The sequence below is a fragment of the Rhinopithecus roxellana genome, chromosome 3 (genome assembly GCF_007565055.1).
Source record: "Rhinopithecus roxellana isolate Shanxi Qingling chromosome 3, ASM756505v1, whole genome shotgun sequence".
Taxonomy (NCBI): domain Eukaryota; kingdom Metazoa; phylum Chordata; class Mammalia; order Primates; family Cercopithecidae; genus Rhinopithecus; species Rhinopithecus roxellana.
Window position 1 is genome coordinate 183,749,650 of NC_044551.1, and position 17,025 is coordinate 183,766,674.

Here is a 17,025-nt window from a genome sequence, read left to right on the forward strand (position 1 = left end):
TTTCTCACCACAATATTGACAATCAACCTTACGCTGGATCTTCTCTGAACTATAATCCCAAATACCTTTCCTTGAGACTCACTTAAAGTTATACTAATTGTTAGTGGCTCATGGTTTTTCCCCAACGTCTATGTATGTATGAATATATGTATGTATGAATGTATATATGTATGAATGTATGTAACTATGCATCTATCTATCTATCTATCTATCTATCTATCTATCTATCTATCTATCATCTATCATCTATCTATCTATCTATCTATTGAGACAGGGTCTCACTCTGTTGCCCAGGTTGCAGTGCAGAGGCCCAATCTTGGCTCACTGCAGCCTTGACTTCCTGGGTTCGGGCGATCCTCCCACATCAGCCTCCTGAGTAACTGGAACTACAGGCACGTGCCACCACGCCAGACTAATTTTTTGTATTTTTTTATAGGGACGGGGTTTCGCCATGTTGCCCAGGTGCATTCAAACTACTGGGCTCAAGCAGTCTACCCACATTTACCTTCCAAAGCATTGGGATTACAGGTATGAGCCACCACACCCAGCCCATTTATTTATTTTTCCAACAACTATTTATTAAGTGCCCATTGTGTTTGGGCACTATATCAGACAATGAGAAAATAGAGATAAACAAATCAGCAAATCCTTGACATTGTGAAGTTTATATTCTATAGGAGCAAATGATACTACACAAGAAAAAACAGACAGTTAATTAACAAATGTATAATAAGATTTGTTACGAAGAGCACAGCCTGGAGTGAAGTTTTAGAATTAGGGAAACAGCCATGGTCTACATGGTCAGTAGCAGTTAATTGTAAGAAGGAAAGTGGATTGAACAAAGCATTTCAGGCATGGCTGGTACAAAGACTCTGATAAGGAAAAGGACAACAATTGAAAAACATGATAAGGAAGAGAGAAAACAGACATAGACTAATACTGGGGAAGTAGATATGGCCAATTAAGCATGGGCTTAAGAAACTAAAGGATTTTAGACATGTTCCTGAAAACAGTGTGGAGCAGGACATAAGTGATAATTTGGAAAAAACGACACCGGTTGTTCTTTAACACACGGAAGAATATCAGCCAGCACGCTGTTACTTTACAAAATTCAACACTAAAATTTCACTAGCAAAGATGGAAAGAAGAAAAGTGGGGGGAGAAAAAGAAAGGGGTAATAGATTTATGATTAGAGAAAATTACAGAGGAAGCAGACATCGAAAAGCAGAGGAAACAGGAGAATGATTACAATACAAAGGCCTCCATGCCTGCTTCACCTCTCCTCTCTTTAACGCTTGTTATCTTTTCTCCAGTGCTAATTTGCTTTTAGAGACCAGCTATTAGACTTTTATCTTTTCATTTCTTCTTCTGTTCCCTATTACAATATGCAAATGAATAACTCAGTTTTCTATGGATCTAAGGTCTCCAATCTAGTGCTCCCAAAAGTCACTTACTCAATCCACTTTATTATGTCCAGTATGTACCAGAAATTGTGCTAGGTCCTGGAGACAAGTATTGAAAAAGATAGAATTTCTCCACTCAAGATTTTATGTTCTAATAGGTCTCCAGGAGGCATGATGTACTAGGATAATTTTTTATCCAGTGGAATGTTATGCTTTTCTACATTTTATTCTTGGTCACACTCATGGCATTTGAAACGTAAAAAGTATACATGGATAAGATTCAACAAATGGGGCAGGCCACAATGGCTCACACCTGTAATTCCAGCACTTTGGGAGGCTGAGACGGGCAGATCATGAGGTCAGGAGTTCGAGACCAGCCTGGCCAATATGGTGAAACCCCATCTCTAACAAAAATACAAAAATTAGCTAGGCATGGCGGTGTGTGCCTGTAGTCCCAGCTACTCAGGAAGTTGAGGCAGGAGAATTGCTTCAACCCGGGAGGTGGAGGTTGCAGTGAGCCAAGATCATGCCAGTGCACTCCAACTTGGGCAATAGAGCAAGACTCTGTCTCAGAAAAAAACAAAAAAAAAACAAAAAAAAACTCACTAAATGCTTTGGACATGTTGACTATGGTGGCAAGTTGCAGGGGTTTGTATGCTTGAACTAGTCAGAAAGAAAATTCATTTTGTCGACCAGAAACACCATATAAAACTACTAAATCTTAACTCTATGGAATTTTAAAAACATAACTGCCATTTTGAATAAAAATTCACTTTGTCATCTTGGGTTAAAGCACTGAGTTGTCAGACTCATCTATTTCTCATCACTGTTTAACTTACTTCCTCTATCCTCAAACTCTTTACCCTCAGATGCATTCTCAATTTATATTTTCAGTCCACAATGAAGTTTCTTACATCTATTGTAGTCTTCATCTCATCATCAAATTCTTGAGACAGTAGTCTACATTTCCACTATCTAATTATCACTATTCTCTTGTTCATCTAGTACAATCTGACTTATTCCTCCTCAAAAGCTAATGTAAATGGCTCAGGTCAGCAAGGGTCCATAATTACAAAGCCTGGGCAATTTTAGTCCTGATGTTTTTTTTTTTTCATTCTCCAAGTGAAAAAAAATTGTCAATGCTGAGTATATTTCAAGATGTCATGGTGGGGCATTGGAAAATTGTTTAATTAGTAATAATTGCACTTTGGATAAACTTCATTGGCTGTGACACTGCCCTGTGCAAAGCTTAACTCTCATTTGACTTGCTCTCTCTGCTGTGTTTGACAAAGTTGATCATTTCTTATTTTTGAGCTTCTGAAACACTAATTCTCTTCCTTAGTGACACTGCACTAATATTTTAGAAACATTGATTCTGTCCCTTTAGTAGTTCTTTTGTCCTGTATTATTTTTAAGACATTTATTCTTGTTAGTGTTCCATTTCATATATTATATTCTTTCCTTTTATACTCTCCCCAGTTGATATTTTTGAATATGATTTATATTCTATGTATTTGCTTTTGACTCTCAAATTTCTTATCTACTATTTTTTTATTTAAACATATGTACATATTTTGGGGGTACATGTGATAATTTAATTTATTCATAGAACTCATAAGTATCAAATCAGTGTAATTTAGGTATCATTACCTTAAATATGCCTTTTCTGTATGCTAGAAACACTCAAACTATTCTCTTCTACCTATTTCAAAATTTATGATAGATTATTGTAAACTATAGTCATCCTACTGATCTGTCAAATATTAGGTGATTTGCTTTTCACATTGACTCTAAAATTTTTTTCACCAGTTTCAACTTCCCCACAAAAGTTCCAAATTCATACACACACCATATCTTTTCATTACTGAAAACGTAATACAGTTCAAACTGCCCCCAGCTGGCTCTGTATCATGTTCACAGATTCACCATCTACTAATAAACCCATTGAAAAAGACTCAGCTCTGCATTCTCTAGCAACCACATGTAATTGGTCGATAAGCATCATTGATTTTATCTCCTGAATATCACCAAGTCTCTTCACTGCTTTCCAGGGACTCAGCATTATCAGCACCTCTTCATCTTTCCCTGGATAGTTCCAACCACCTCTAATTTGCCTCTGCCTTCGGTGTCTTGTTCTTTCTCTCACAATAAATTCCAAGCTATTTGACATAGAGACACTTTACTATCTGGCCAAATCTGTCTCTTCTTTCTCTTCTCCAGCCACAGGTTTACTCAGTTACTGTTTGTTTTCAAATAAGAGTTTCTGTATTAATACTGAGAGAAATGTCATTTCTCTAGGCAGACACTCTTGCTTGTCTCTCGTGGCAGTTACTAATTTCTTCCTTTCAACACCCATAGCTCTGCAAGTATTCTTCTTTTATGTCACTTTTTGCAATGCAATAGGCTGTTTTCCTGTCTATTTCTTACCTTGTAATTTGGAGTTGTGGAAAAACATTTTATTCGTATTTGCATTCCCACTACCTTAGCACAGCCTAGGATTAGCATGCATATTTAATATCTGAGACTAAAAAATATAAACAAATAAATTAATTAACTAAAACTATTAGGGTTGTATTGATGGTCTGGGGTCTAACATTCCATGATACAAATTTTAAGACCATTTTGATTAGTGGCTAGCCTACATAAGTTGCAAATTATAAAAGTAAATTTGAAAGCAACTTCAAAATAAGAAATACATTCTCAATGAAGTCTAGATTTCAGTATTCCAAGCACTATCAATGCCTTTTCTATTATTTAGAAATTCCTTCTTCGTACTTTATAGAAATAGTCTAGTTACTAGATAAGGTCGTTAGCCTCATGCTAGGGATAATTATTGAAGATGAAATAATAGCATCTTTCACTTTTACCAAAAGTAAATACAAACTTTTATAAAAGCAATTTGACAATATATTTTGATGGTCTTTAAAAAGTTCACGACAGTTTATTCAAAAATTTATTTCTGGGTATCTATACTAAGAATCTAATGAGAGTGCATAGAAATATTCAGGTAAAATGATATTTACTGCTTTGTTACTGTGTCTTCAAGTCTGACGGTAGGAGATTTGCAGGTAAGTATATAAAGATGTGATGCATTCATAAGAGACACCATTATACAGTCATTTAAACTCATGTTTTCTAAGGGAGTAAGTAATATAAATAAGCAACCAGAAAAAGAGATATCTATAAAAATAAGCAAAGTGTGAACCTGCATCTCTGTTTAAAATTTTTATATGCTATTGGAATTATACAAATAAAATCAGACTGGAAGAAAATATAGAAGTACATATAATGAAATATAGAGATAAACATATATTGATTTTATAATTTCAAAAAATAGCCAATAAGGAAATGTTTGCTCTGTATCTCTTTTGTGCCTGTTCACTTTCCCAGGAACTCCTCAGAAAGGCTGTCAGTTTACAACCCTGCTGAAAGATTACTATGTTACATGACTCTGAGCCATACATTACCCTAGATGTAGCCTACAGAGGGTGGCTGGCTACTTACTGTTTGAACAGAAAATAGAAGCTTAGTAAAAAAAAGATATTTTAGTTTGCACTTTTAAAATACGATATTAAAGGTGTTAATCAGTGAAACTTTGGAACAAAGTACAATTACTGTATTTTAAAAAGAGGCAGCCAGGTGCAGTGGCTCACGCCTGTAATCCCAGAACTTTGGGAGGCCGAAGCGGGTGGATTGCTTGAGCTCAGGAGTTCAAGACCAGCTTGAGCAACATGGCGGAACCCTGTCTCCACTAAAAATACAAACATTAGCCGGGCTTGGTGGTGCACGCCTGTAATCCAAGCTACTTGGGAGGCTGAGGCAGGAGAATTGCTTGAACTCAGGAGGCAGAGGCCACAGTGAGCCAAGATCATGACACTGCACTCCAGCCTGGGTGACAGAGTGAGACCCTGTCTCAAATAAATTGATAAAGAAAGAGGCAAAAGAACACAAGGGGGGAGAAGGAATCTCTAGCCATGATTTATTCAGAGCATGAAGGAGCAGAATTAGTAATTTGTCAGTGTGAGAGAGGATGATTGGGCATGAGTAGAGAGAGAACTGGCTCTGTTTCTATGATTCCCAGTTGAGTAGTGGTCTCTGTACCTCAATCCCCATGAAATACACCTCTCATTATAGTAAATTCTCTCCTTCTATTTATTTGAGATTACTTGAGTGTTTCACCATTCCTTGCAACAAAATAACCCTAAAATAAGACTGTAATAGTTCAGATAGATAGGATATAGGACTATGATCATTTAAACATTCAGTGAGTCCGTGTTTCTATTAATTTTAACTTATTAATTTTTAATTGTTATTAATTTCACTTGTCACATAGGACCTTTGCCCTTCCTTATAGCACTTAGGATTTGATCTTGAAATACAACTATTTTTATTCTGTCACCCCCAGTAAAATTCAAGGTCAATACTATTCTTTACTGCTCTTGATTTCTTTCATTTATTTATTCAGTCAATACATATTCATTGAGGGACTACTGTTTTCCAGGGCCAAACTCAGTGCTAGACTCTGGGGATATAATAATCGACAAGACAATCATTGTCCTTGATCACAGGAGACTTACAGTCCACTGAAGGGAAGTAAATTCCAGGCATTGACATTAGATAAGGGATAAATTCAATGTTGTTCACTTAGTTGGGAAAGTTAGATATTTAATTAGTTCAAAGTTGGTTTCATAATATTTTATCTAAAATGAATTCCTAGGAAGAAATTCTGTCTCAACTGGATCTTTTTCTTTTTTTCAGAGGCAAAGTCTCACTTTGCTGCTCAGGCCGGACTGGCCTCAAGGGATACTCCTACCTCAGCCTCCCAAATAGCTAGGACTGCAGGTGTGTGCTGCTATGACTGGCTTCAACTGGATCTTTATGCTTTTTGAAAAAAGCATTTCGCCACACTCATTTTCCTTTTTTTCACTGCTAATGAATTTTCATTTTGCTTTACATGAGAACCAGAGAAATATGGTGTCTGAAACTTTACCAACTACTGTTTATAGTATGTATTTTAAGCTCACAGGACCAGGCACACATTGCTGTCCCCTACAGTAGTTTCATATAAATGTTTATAAGATGTAGATAACCTAGGATTGTATTTTTAATTTGGTTTTAGCATTGCAATGAAGGTCATTTTAAAAAATTTTTACTTGAGCATCCTCCAAATTTTGAAAAGTTTTTAACTCAAGCCTCCTTCAAATTTAAGAGAAAGGCTTGACAAATATAAAAAGTGATTCACATCTCCAGGAGATTGGTTAGATACTGTGGTATATTTGAACTATAGCCTTCTATAAAGCAATTAAAAATAGTAAGGTAGAGCTGTATACAATGGTACAAAAGGCGTTCAAGATATGTTATTATGTTTATATAGAGAGAGAGAGACACAAGAAAAGAGAAAGAACTATTTATTTGTATGTGTGTAGTGAACATGATAAATTGTCTACTTATCATCCATACCTTTCTTTCCCCTTCTTGATCATGCAAATTGTCTTGAGGAATTCACATTTCTTCATGTATCACATGCCTCCAAAGAAAGTAGTCTCACCCAAAATTCTCCAAACCCATCTTCCTTGACAGTGATTGGTTCAGGAAAGTGCCCCAATATAGGCCTATGTGTTATAAAAAGAAGTTTCTTGGGGACCTTCTAGGAAAGTTCTTTCCCTTCTGGGACAGTTTATTAAAGCAACCTCTCTTTCTCAGGATGTCACTGTATGGGAATGTAAGACACAGAACTGCTGAAGCCATCCCACTAATAGCTCAATTCACAGGGGAGGCAGAGCTTAACAGAAAGTCACCAGGAGACGTTGCCCAAGGCACTGAATTAGTTTATCCTTGAAGCCTACTTTTATCTAAACTTTTAGATAAAATGAGCTGATGAATTTTCTTAGTGCACGAGTTGGCTTCTTTAATATATTTAACTTGTTGTAGCCAAAGTCTTTCTGAGGATTTGTATGTGGATATATATGTAGGGGCACATCAATTTATTAAAGGAAGATTGGAAGAGTACACTCGAATTAAGAAAGAAAACATGGAAAAAGTGGGATTGGGATAAAATAAGAGAGCTCTTTACTTTTTATTCAATATACTTCTTTCTTTCTGAACACTTAGTAGAGATGTATTGCTTTGTGTTTAAATGTAAAAAAAAGAAGTATTAGGAAAAAGATTTTTTCAATAGTATACCCTTTTGCTATTTCCTTAGAAAACTACATTGTCATATCTTAATTTCTAGCAAAATCACTGGTGAACCCACCAGAGAGTTCATTGATAAGTATTTTATTAAGAAGTTTCAAAAGTTATCAGCATAGTGTATTGGAAAAGAAACACCCATTGTCAAGAGACTTGCCTCAGGTAAAGCATAGAACAATTCTAGACCTCATTGCCATCATCCGTAGAGATACGAGAATGAATCCAAACATTTATTCTACTGAAACCCCAGCCTTCTCTGAATTTTGCAACTCTAACTTATATCCACAGATAAAAGACTTTATGTTGAATACTAGTTGAAAGCAAGGAAAAAGACTGGATGAATTGGTGAACTGCTATATCTTGTGGCAGCTGAAAAATGACTAGTTAAAGCACCTTTATCTAATCACCTTTGCTTCACTAATTCCTTTTTTCTCAGATTAATGTTTTGCAATTACCATTAAAACAGACTGTTCAAAAGGAACTGAATGGTTTGGCCATTAATTTATTTTTCTATTGTTTTGGATTTTCATCTCTATAATGATATTTTTCTTTCATCAGCTCAAAAGTATGTTCACTTTATTCCTAAACGTTAACCCATTTTTTTCCTATTTTATTCCAAGGTCTTCAGTAAAAGAAAGAGTCATGGAATTGACAAATTTAACCCTGTGGTAATCAATAAACAGTTACTTTCTTATCATGTTTTTACTCAGGATAAGTTCAGTTAAAAATATTAATAAACAAATCAACATATTCCAATTATATTTTATCCTCATATGTCATTTTGTCATACACAAATAAATGAACTTGCAGTTGGTTAATTATCAAATAATTTCAGACTCTAATGTAATTAACTTATTTCTTGGCCATTTATTCTTAATTTATATACAAATAATTGTTGCTAACTATTTTTTACAAGATGGCATTTTATAATCTTCAAATGACTATTTGATATACATTTTCTTAGAAATTAAAAATTCTCTAAAAAATGTTCCAGAGAAATACAGTCTCCAATGTACAGATGATGAACTGAGAGTCTTAAGATGTTAATTATTTTTCCTAATTAGTTACCTAATTATATGGCCTGTCAGCCCCAGATTCTATAATAAAATGAGATTCACTCAGTACTCTGGTTGATTTTCCCTCACTTTGGCCTTATAATTCCTAAAGGACTATTCAATTTATTTTCTGGCAGAACAAATATGAAGTTAAAATATGTCCAGACATTTCCAAGTATTATTAAAATGTGCTCCAGGTGAGAAAATATAACTCTTCCAGTTTCCAATATTTCTGATTCCACAATTACCACTTGTCTCTCATATCAGTGGTGTTGCCAAGGCAGTACAATGATAGGAACAGAATATAATATCTGGATTCCACCAAAGTTTCCAGCTAATATACACTTGTCACATGCAATGGTGAGAGAGATTGATAGAAAGATACCATAGATGTAGGGAAATGATCAGATGTTCTTTTATGTGAGTGAGATAACAACCTGGCTCACACAAAGTACACATAGATCAGGGAATGCTGCATCTCTGTCTGCAGGGAAAACTGCCCAGATCCATAAGTGCCCAATACGGTCCCCACTTGCCAAAGATACCGCAAGATTCGTGTAAAGCTTCTGTCTTCTTCAAGAAGCTTGGTCTTGTCATTACCATGTTGATTGGCATCGGATAAAAGAGGATTACACTCTCCTGGATCTTCACAGTGTCTTTTTAGCACAGGAATGCTCATTGGGACAAATTATGGAGAGCCACTAGTATAACTATGAATCATGAATTTCCGGGTGAATCATGAATTTCTAAAGCATTGCATCCTCAGTAGGCTGCGGTCTTCCCTCTGCATATTAAACAGATTTATATCTCTTGGCTGTCACTACTACTAGAAACATATAACAATGCAGTTAGGACTTTCAAAGTAGGTATGAAATTTAAGGACTGTACTGTGTACTACTCTATTTCCTAAGTCAGTAAAAATAGCCATCTGTCTTTTTACTAAGTCAGTAAAAATAGCCACCTGACAGGCAACTAAGGAAATAGTTTGTGCTAGTCTCTCTCTTAAATAGAAATTTCACTTAACCAGCTTCCAATTTGCAGTGTTGCGCAAGGTATCTGTGCCTATGACTACATAAATCTATGTTCACCTACAAAGACTCCTCAAAATACATTCTCAATCTCTGTTTGCTCTCTTGGTTTTGATGGGTGTCAGTAGGAGTAGACTTTTAAACACCATGTTCTATGTGGAGGAAATTCCTAAATAGTAATGCTATGTGCAATGCTAATTCTTTTGAAAGGTTAAAAAAAACTCAATGTGCCTTATATAACATGATCTATTTATACTCTGTCACTAAGGAAAGTCAGCTGCATTTATGTTCAGGGCGAACAGAACAATTCATTTGCACCTTACATCCAATTGATGACTACCGGTTTACCTAATTGACAGACAGAACAGGGTTAGGCAATGATAATTTGTCCAAAGCATTAAAATGTTTAGAACTGAAACTCTCAAACATATTTAACATAATAAATCATTGAGCATAGAAGTTTTAGCCCCAGAATGTCTGAGTTTTCCTCAAGTATCAATTACAATATAAAGTTCCACCACAGGATGTTATACAGTTACTAAGAAACTATTGCAAAATCATCTCAATCCCAAATTAGATGCTTTCAAACCCTCTTCATTATTTCTAGCACCTGGTAGTGACTAGTAATACCCATGTGAATTTTTTAACCAATAAGACGTTATTTTACAGCAAAGCACATTTTTAAATTGAGAGCATAATATAAAACTTGGGGTGGTGCTGGGGGTTGAGGGATAGATTCTGGATTACATAGCTTCTGAAAACAAAATACGACTTCAAAAGACTGTTAAATATGGTTCCTTTCTTTATGTGTTGAAACCACAAAAATATATCAAATGCTACTATGTTTACAGTCCCATCTTCTCTTGACTTCTATTTAATCACTGTATCTGTATTTCCTACTTCTTTTGTGTTTAGCATATAATTTCTTTGTTTTAATGTTCCTCATAATAGATAGCTTATTGTATGCTACACTGTGCAATAATGCACTTTACATGCTGCATTTCAAAAAACTCTTCACAATCACTTCATGCAGTAGACTGTTGTAGTACCCACTCACAGATGTGAAAACTGAGGTTTGGAAAGTTAAGTAACTTTCTAAGTCATTGACAGAACTAAAAATAAATTATGTTAGAATTAGACTTTATTTCAATGCTTCCCAATTTCCCTTTTTTGCACTCAAATAGAAACAAGGAAGCCGCTACTACCTATGTGGAAAACATGGTTCTCCCCCACCTACCTGCAGTGGAAATCCTGGGATGTTGAAGGGCATTTTGAGGAGGTTTTCCTCCTTAGTCAAACATTTATTACACAATAAGAATGCTCTTTGAAGATTCGCTATTAAATCCTTTGAGTCCCTTTTTGTGTTGTTTCATATCTCCCTAATGGGCTTCAGTTTAATTATGTTTTATTTATTCTTTGCTTATTTTATTACAGTAAAAAGATGCCATTTATAATCTCACAAATTGCATCCCTTTATATTCGTGAAGTGTAGGAGTTTTCCTTTTCCTTTTTTTTTTTTTTTTTTGCAAGTCTTACAAAGCAAGGTGTAATGAAAAACGGCCTGCCATTCAAGAAGCAAATACAAAGAGAAAGGTACTCTGAAGAATGGAAACATAAATAAATGCAAAATAAATGCAAATAGATGCAAGTGAAATGCATCTATACCCATGTTTTTAATATATTAAATTGTACACAATTTTAAATTCTTTAAATCTGTAACTTAGAGATGACAAATGGTTTCAAATTTACTATATTTTTCCAGCATGGAATGATGCTCAGGTTTATGCTTTTCTTAGTTTTCCATGGTATTTTTTCTCCAAACATGATAATACTGCTATGTTCTCATAATACATAATTTGATCTCCACTAGTCAAACTAAGAAGTAAAATTAATTAGACAAGAATTAAACACTGTCAAATGCTTTAAGTCAGACTTAAATATGACCCAGAGGTGTCAGATTAAAATAATAGATGTGCTAAAATAAATATAATAATCACATTTTTAAACAATCTGAAAAATTACAGGCTTGTAAAGCTGCCAAGACAAAAATTTGGCTCTAGATCTTCTCATCCTTCCATAGCTCATGCAGTTGTAAACCATTCTCTATAGTATAAACATTATTTTAACTGCAATGAGCCCAATACAGAAATTATATGAAAAGGGGTGTGAAGAGTCAGGATATAAAGTATCTGCATAGATTTGCATCACTTACACATTCAAAAAATTTTACTCCCTCACCAGCCAAATTTAGTTTAAGAGACTATTGCTTTTGGATTCGGCTTCCAGTTTCTAACTGCAACATTTGCTTAGGAGACCCCTGTATCATTTACTCTTATAAGTACTTTTGTTTCTTTTTCTGCATGCATGTCACAATCAAATGCCCTAATTTTGGGGAAAATATTTGCTTAGTGTCTACTTTCTTCCACTAAACTAGTATGTTCCACAAGGGCAACATCACTGTCAACTTTTCCACTTTATTTCCCAGTGACCTGTTCAGTACAGAGCATATAGTAGGTGTTCAACAAATATTTTTAAAGGAACAAATGAATACATGAGACATGTCATCAGCTTTCTCAGAAGAAGCAAAAAGCAGATCATCCAACTGCTTAATTTACATCCTTTTATTTCAATGAGTTGCTGGTTCCTTGATGAGTCTGGCTCATTCTCATGACTGGAAATAACACAGCTCAGAGTAGTCTGAACTGAGCAAGGGAATTAGAGCTACTGATTCACTGTGGATGATTTTGGTTCAGAATAGATTTGACATGGTTTAGATCATGGTTAGGTTTTGCAAATTATTATTGGATTAGCATTTTTAATTGTTCTGTAAAAATGTCTTGAACTGTGATATGGTTTGGGATTCAGTAAAAGAGGAGCATTTAAGTAGTTCAGCTTTTAACAGTTTTCAGATCATGTTTCCTAATTGTAAACTGCATTTCAGCATGCTTCTTTGAGCAAACTTACATGCATATATATAACATATATATATATATATATATATATATATATATATCTTATGTTTTAAAAAGTAATGTTTATTTAAATGCACTATTCTGGGGCTTAATGTCTATTTTTTTGTATTATAGTATTGTCAAAATAATGCAGGAGGCAGAACTAGGAGAACTCTTTGTATACATCAAGTTATTTCTGCCTAGTGCTCTCATAAGTTACATGAAGAAAAAGATGGTTGACTCAATTAGATGTAATTTCCTTTATGCTTTAAAATTCTGGGGAAAGCAATCTGTGTGGCCTATATTCATATTTGTGAAAATACAGATTTCATTAAAGTATGCCAAGGAATGATACCTATGTATTTGAGATTATAAGCCCAAATAAACTTCCACATATAAACAATATAGCAAATCCTGCATTGTTAGATTTATTCCATCTAGCTACATTCCTTATTTTTTCTAAGCAGTTTTGTTATCCAAATTAATTCATGACTTATAGATTCAGAGAAATATCTCTGTATGAATTTCTGATGTCTAATTTTACTTAAAATCCTTGAGCCAAAACTTAGAATTGCCTCACTGGGAAATTTCCATTCCTTTCCTAACTCTCAGCCCCATCTAAATGGATACCTATTTGTGCATCTCGTCCTTTAAAAGTGGGCAAAGATGATGAACTGTGATTGAGTAATGTGCTCAACCAATTAATACACATGTTTTAGTCTGTCATTCCATTTGTTTCACTGTTTTCATTCAAAGCCATCTTCTTGAAGTTCTGCGGATTGACCAATTTCCTAGCTTCTTTTTTTTTTTTTTTACCAGTAAATGTCTTTTTTAATTCAAAAATGCAAATTTATAAGTATACTTGCCTGCTTTTTAGCATTTTGCCATTTTTCAAACTGTGCCTGAACTTAGCCATAAATATATGCTTTAGCAGAATCTCAGAAACCTCATCACCAGTCCAGGTCACAACCAGCCCACTGTGATCTCACTGCTTCCGGAACTTACAGCATAACACTCTCAGTAACTAATCATTCGTGCTTGTGACATTTCCTATAATGTATATTTAACATTTCATAGTTTTATAATTTGCCAGTGTATCCATGCCCTAGCCATCTCAATTAAGTTGCAAGTCTCTTGAGTCGGATTTCACGTCAGTCCTGCAGAATGAATTGTAAACAAAGAAAATGTGTGATTCATTATTTAATTGATTGATTGTATCCATGTAGATTGAAATAAGTCTAACAGTATGTACAATAAAAGGTTAAAAATGTCTTCCCCAGATCAAGTTTTCTTGAGTATGTTAGTGTCTAAAATTAATTGTGAGAGTTCTCAACAAAGTGTCCAGATTTCTTTGCCTTTGTCTACAAAATCAAGAACAAAAACAAAGTATAGAATGACATGTGATGGACAGTGTCCTTTACTCCATTAACTGACTTGCTACACTTGCAGTCCCAATTTTTCTACATATAAGAAGATGCATTTCCTAAAATATTGCCCAGTGAACTTAATAGTGTAAATTCAATAATGGAACCAAGGGTCAAATAAATTTGAGAAAACCTAGTATAAACAACATTAAATAGGTTTCTTTTCTGTAAAAATCCACTGAACTTTTAATATCTTTGTGTCTATTGTGATATCCAAAGGGATGGGACAAAAAATATGGTATACTGCTTATACTAAGTTTGTGTAATCCTGTTTTTTTGTTTGTTTGTTTTTTGGTTTTGGGGTTTTTTTTGTTTTGTTTTGTTTTGTTTTGTTTTGTTTTTTGCATCTTCTGAAATCTGCATTCCATGGTGTTACTGTTGAAAACTCTGAAGTAGAAATTCCAGGCATATCTAATACAATGTATAATGTTTGGAAATGGATTATCAGTTGCAATGGATCATTTCTTATTCTGAGGGCAAGAGTCCAATATTAACTGGAGTTTGATAGTTCATTTGTTTAGTGCTTCGTTTAACGGCATAGGAAAGATTCTTCGATTTTCCTGTTTCTTACATTGCCATTTCCTCACATTGTGTTAATGATATTTATGTACTATGCTACCATAAGATTCCTTTTCTAAAATTAATTTCATTTACCAACTGGCTCTTAGGAATCTTTATTGTCTTGTTTTCTTCCACTGAATAGTGATATCCTCTGCAGATTGCATAAGCATGTCCACTTGTTTTGGATAGTAGTCTTAAAGACAGCAGATGTATATCAAAATTCTACCCCCAATCATTAGCTAAGTGATATAATTTGCCACTTTTCTTTCTAAATTTGTTTCCCCTCCATAGAAAGTTGCATGCAGATCTTAAAAGTATATAAAAGTTATTAGTAAATCACAAAATAATTTACATATGCATAGTGTTATTTTTATGTAATCTTAGTAATTAATTTCTTCTGTTTCGTATTTTATTTAATAAGAAACTGTTAATAGCAGTTAAGTCTGGTGAGTAAAACTGAAGGTGCTAAAAAAAAAGAAAACTTCTACATTATACTTCTATGTATCCTTGTAAATTTTATTATTTTACTCTAAAAATATTTTTCTAAAAATGTATTTTAAAAAGTATTATCTCAAACCTGATTCCATCATGGTATCAGTTTATTTCGGGTAACACAAGCCTAAAGCCATACATTTAAAAAACATGGAACTTGCAAGAGCAGAACTAAGTATTGATCAAAATGTTGAAGCCTCTTCAGTTGTTTACAACTCGATACTAAAAAGGGTGAGCTAGTCCCATATCAAAGAGTAATGTACAAATGATCTGCCAAGGCGTATTCCTCACCCTTGTACATCCTTCATGAGGGAAGGCAGTGTCCTCTCTATTATTTCTTTTATGGATGTGGCAAAAACATTTATCATGCCTTTTGTTTGTATTATGAGAGCATCATTTTTTAAAGGAAGTTCTCTTATGTCTCACATTCAGATGCTAATCATTTGTGCCCTTCTTTGCTTTTGAAAACAGATCAAACGAAAGTCCATTAGCAAATTATTTTCATTAGACTCTAGGGAAAACTTGAATAACACTTTCAGAGACTCATGGATCTTCCAGGAGAAATAGTTACAAAAGTAGCGCTGTTCATGGAACAGTAAATTAGTCAAAATTTAATTTTCTACTGAATATTTTTAAGATAAGTGACATCTTCTTTTGTTGACTAAGAGACAGATTGTATTTCTCATAGTAGTAATAAACTTTTTCTACATGTTTGTTTTCATTGCTTTAGAGAACTATAGAAATAAAATCTTCCTTATTGCTCAAGTCAAAAAATTGGCTTATGTTTTGTCCGGAAGAAAATGGATAGGAAGATTCGTCCAAGTGTATGAGCATTTTTATGTACGAAAGGGCAATAGTGGTCAAAATATATGTAGCTCTGGATGAACGTTTGTGCATGTTCCTTTTAAGCACTAAAATTGGGAATCTCAAGATGACCAGGATGCTTGAACTTCCTCTATTTTATTTCTTTATTTTATTTTATTGAGACAGAATCTCTCTCTGTTGCCCAGGCTGGATTGCGGTGGCACAATCTTGGCTCACTGAAACCTCTGCCTCCCGGGTTCAAGCAATTCTCCTGCCTCAGCATTCCAAGTAGCTGGGATTACCTGCTCCTGCCACCACACTCCATTAATTTTTTTTTTTTTTTGTATTTTTAGTAGAGACAAGGTTTCACCATGTTGGCCAGGTTCATCTCGAACTCCTGACCTCAAGTGATCTGCCCGCCTTTGCCTCCCAAAATGCTAGGATCACACACAGCCACCATGCCTGGCCATCCTCTATTTTAATAACAGTTTGTTTCTTCAACTGCCTTTGGCCTTTAACTTTTTCCACCTTTTTCATTTCTATGAGTTTCAGAAGACATTTGGTGTAAAAGTGATGAGAGCTTTATTAGACTTTATGATTTTTTTAATATACATAAGGTAAAACTCCTACAAGAATTTCTCAAAATTGGGGCTTAATTATGAGATACCAAAGGAGCAGTTATCATTTTAGGGCTTCAGAAATCTGACCTTAAGAAGAGATCTACAGAGTTGTTACCTTTACCTTGCCTTACAGAGCTCTTATGAAGAAGAGGTATAGAGTTTTTACCACTTAAAGAGAGTCATTCCAAAGTCCTCCTCACCTCGGTTCAGGCTTACTACCGGACAGTTGCAGTCCTTGAACACATATCTCTAATTCTTTATTTTCCTATTCTGGGTCCTCCTTTCTTCTTCCTTTGCTCCATCCCACATCCCTTCTGTAACCAACACATATGCTTCTTTCAATGAACTCAAAATAAAATTCTAAGTCCCCAACCTACTGATGGACCCTCCCATTGGCGAAGGGCATTCCAAAGTTAACGTGAAAAACTAGTTCAGGCCATAATTGGAAGTTGGGGTTGGACCTGCCTCATTATTCCATTGGAATAATTCCATTATTCC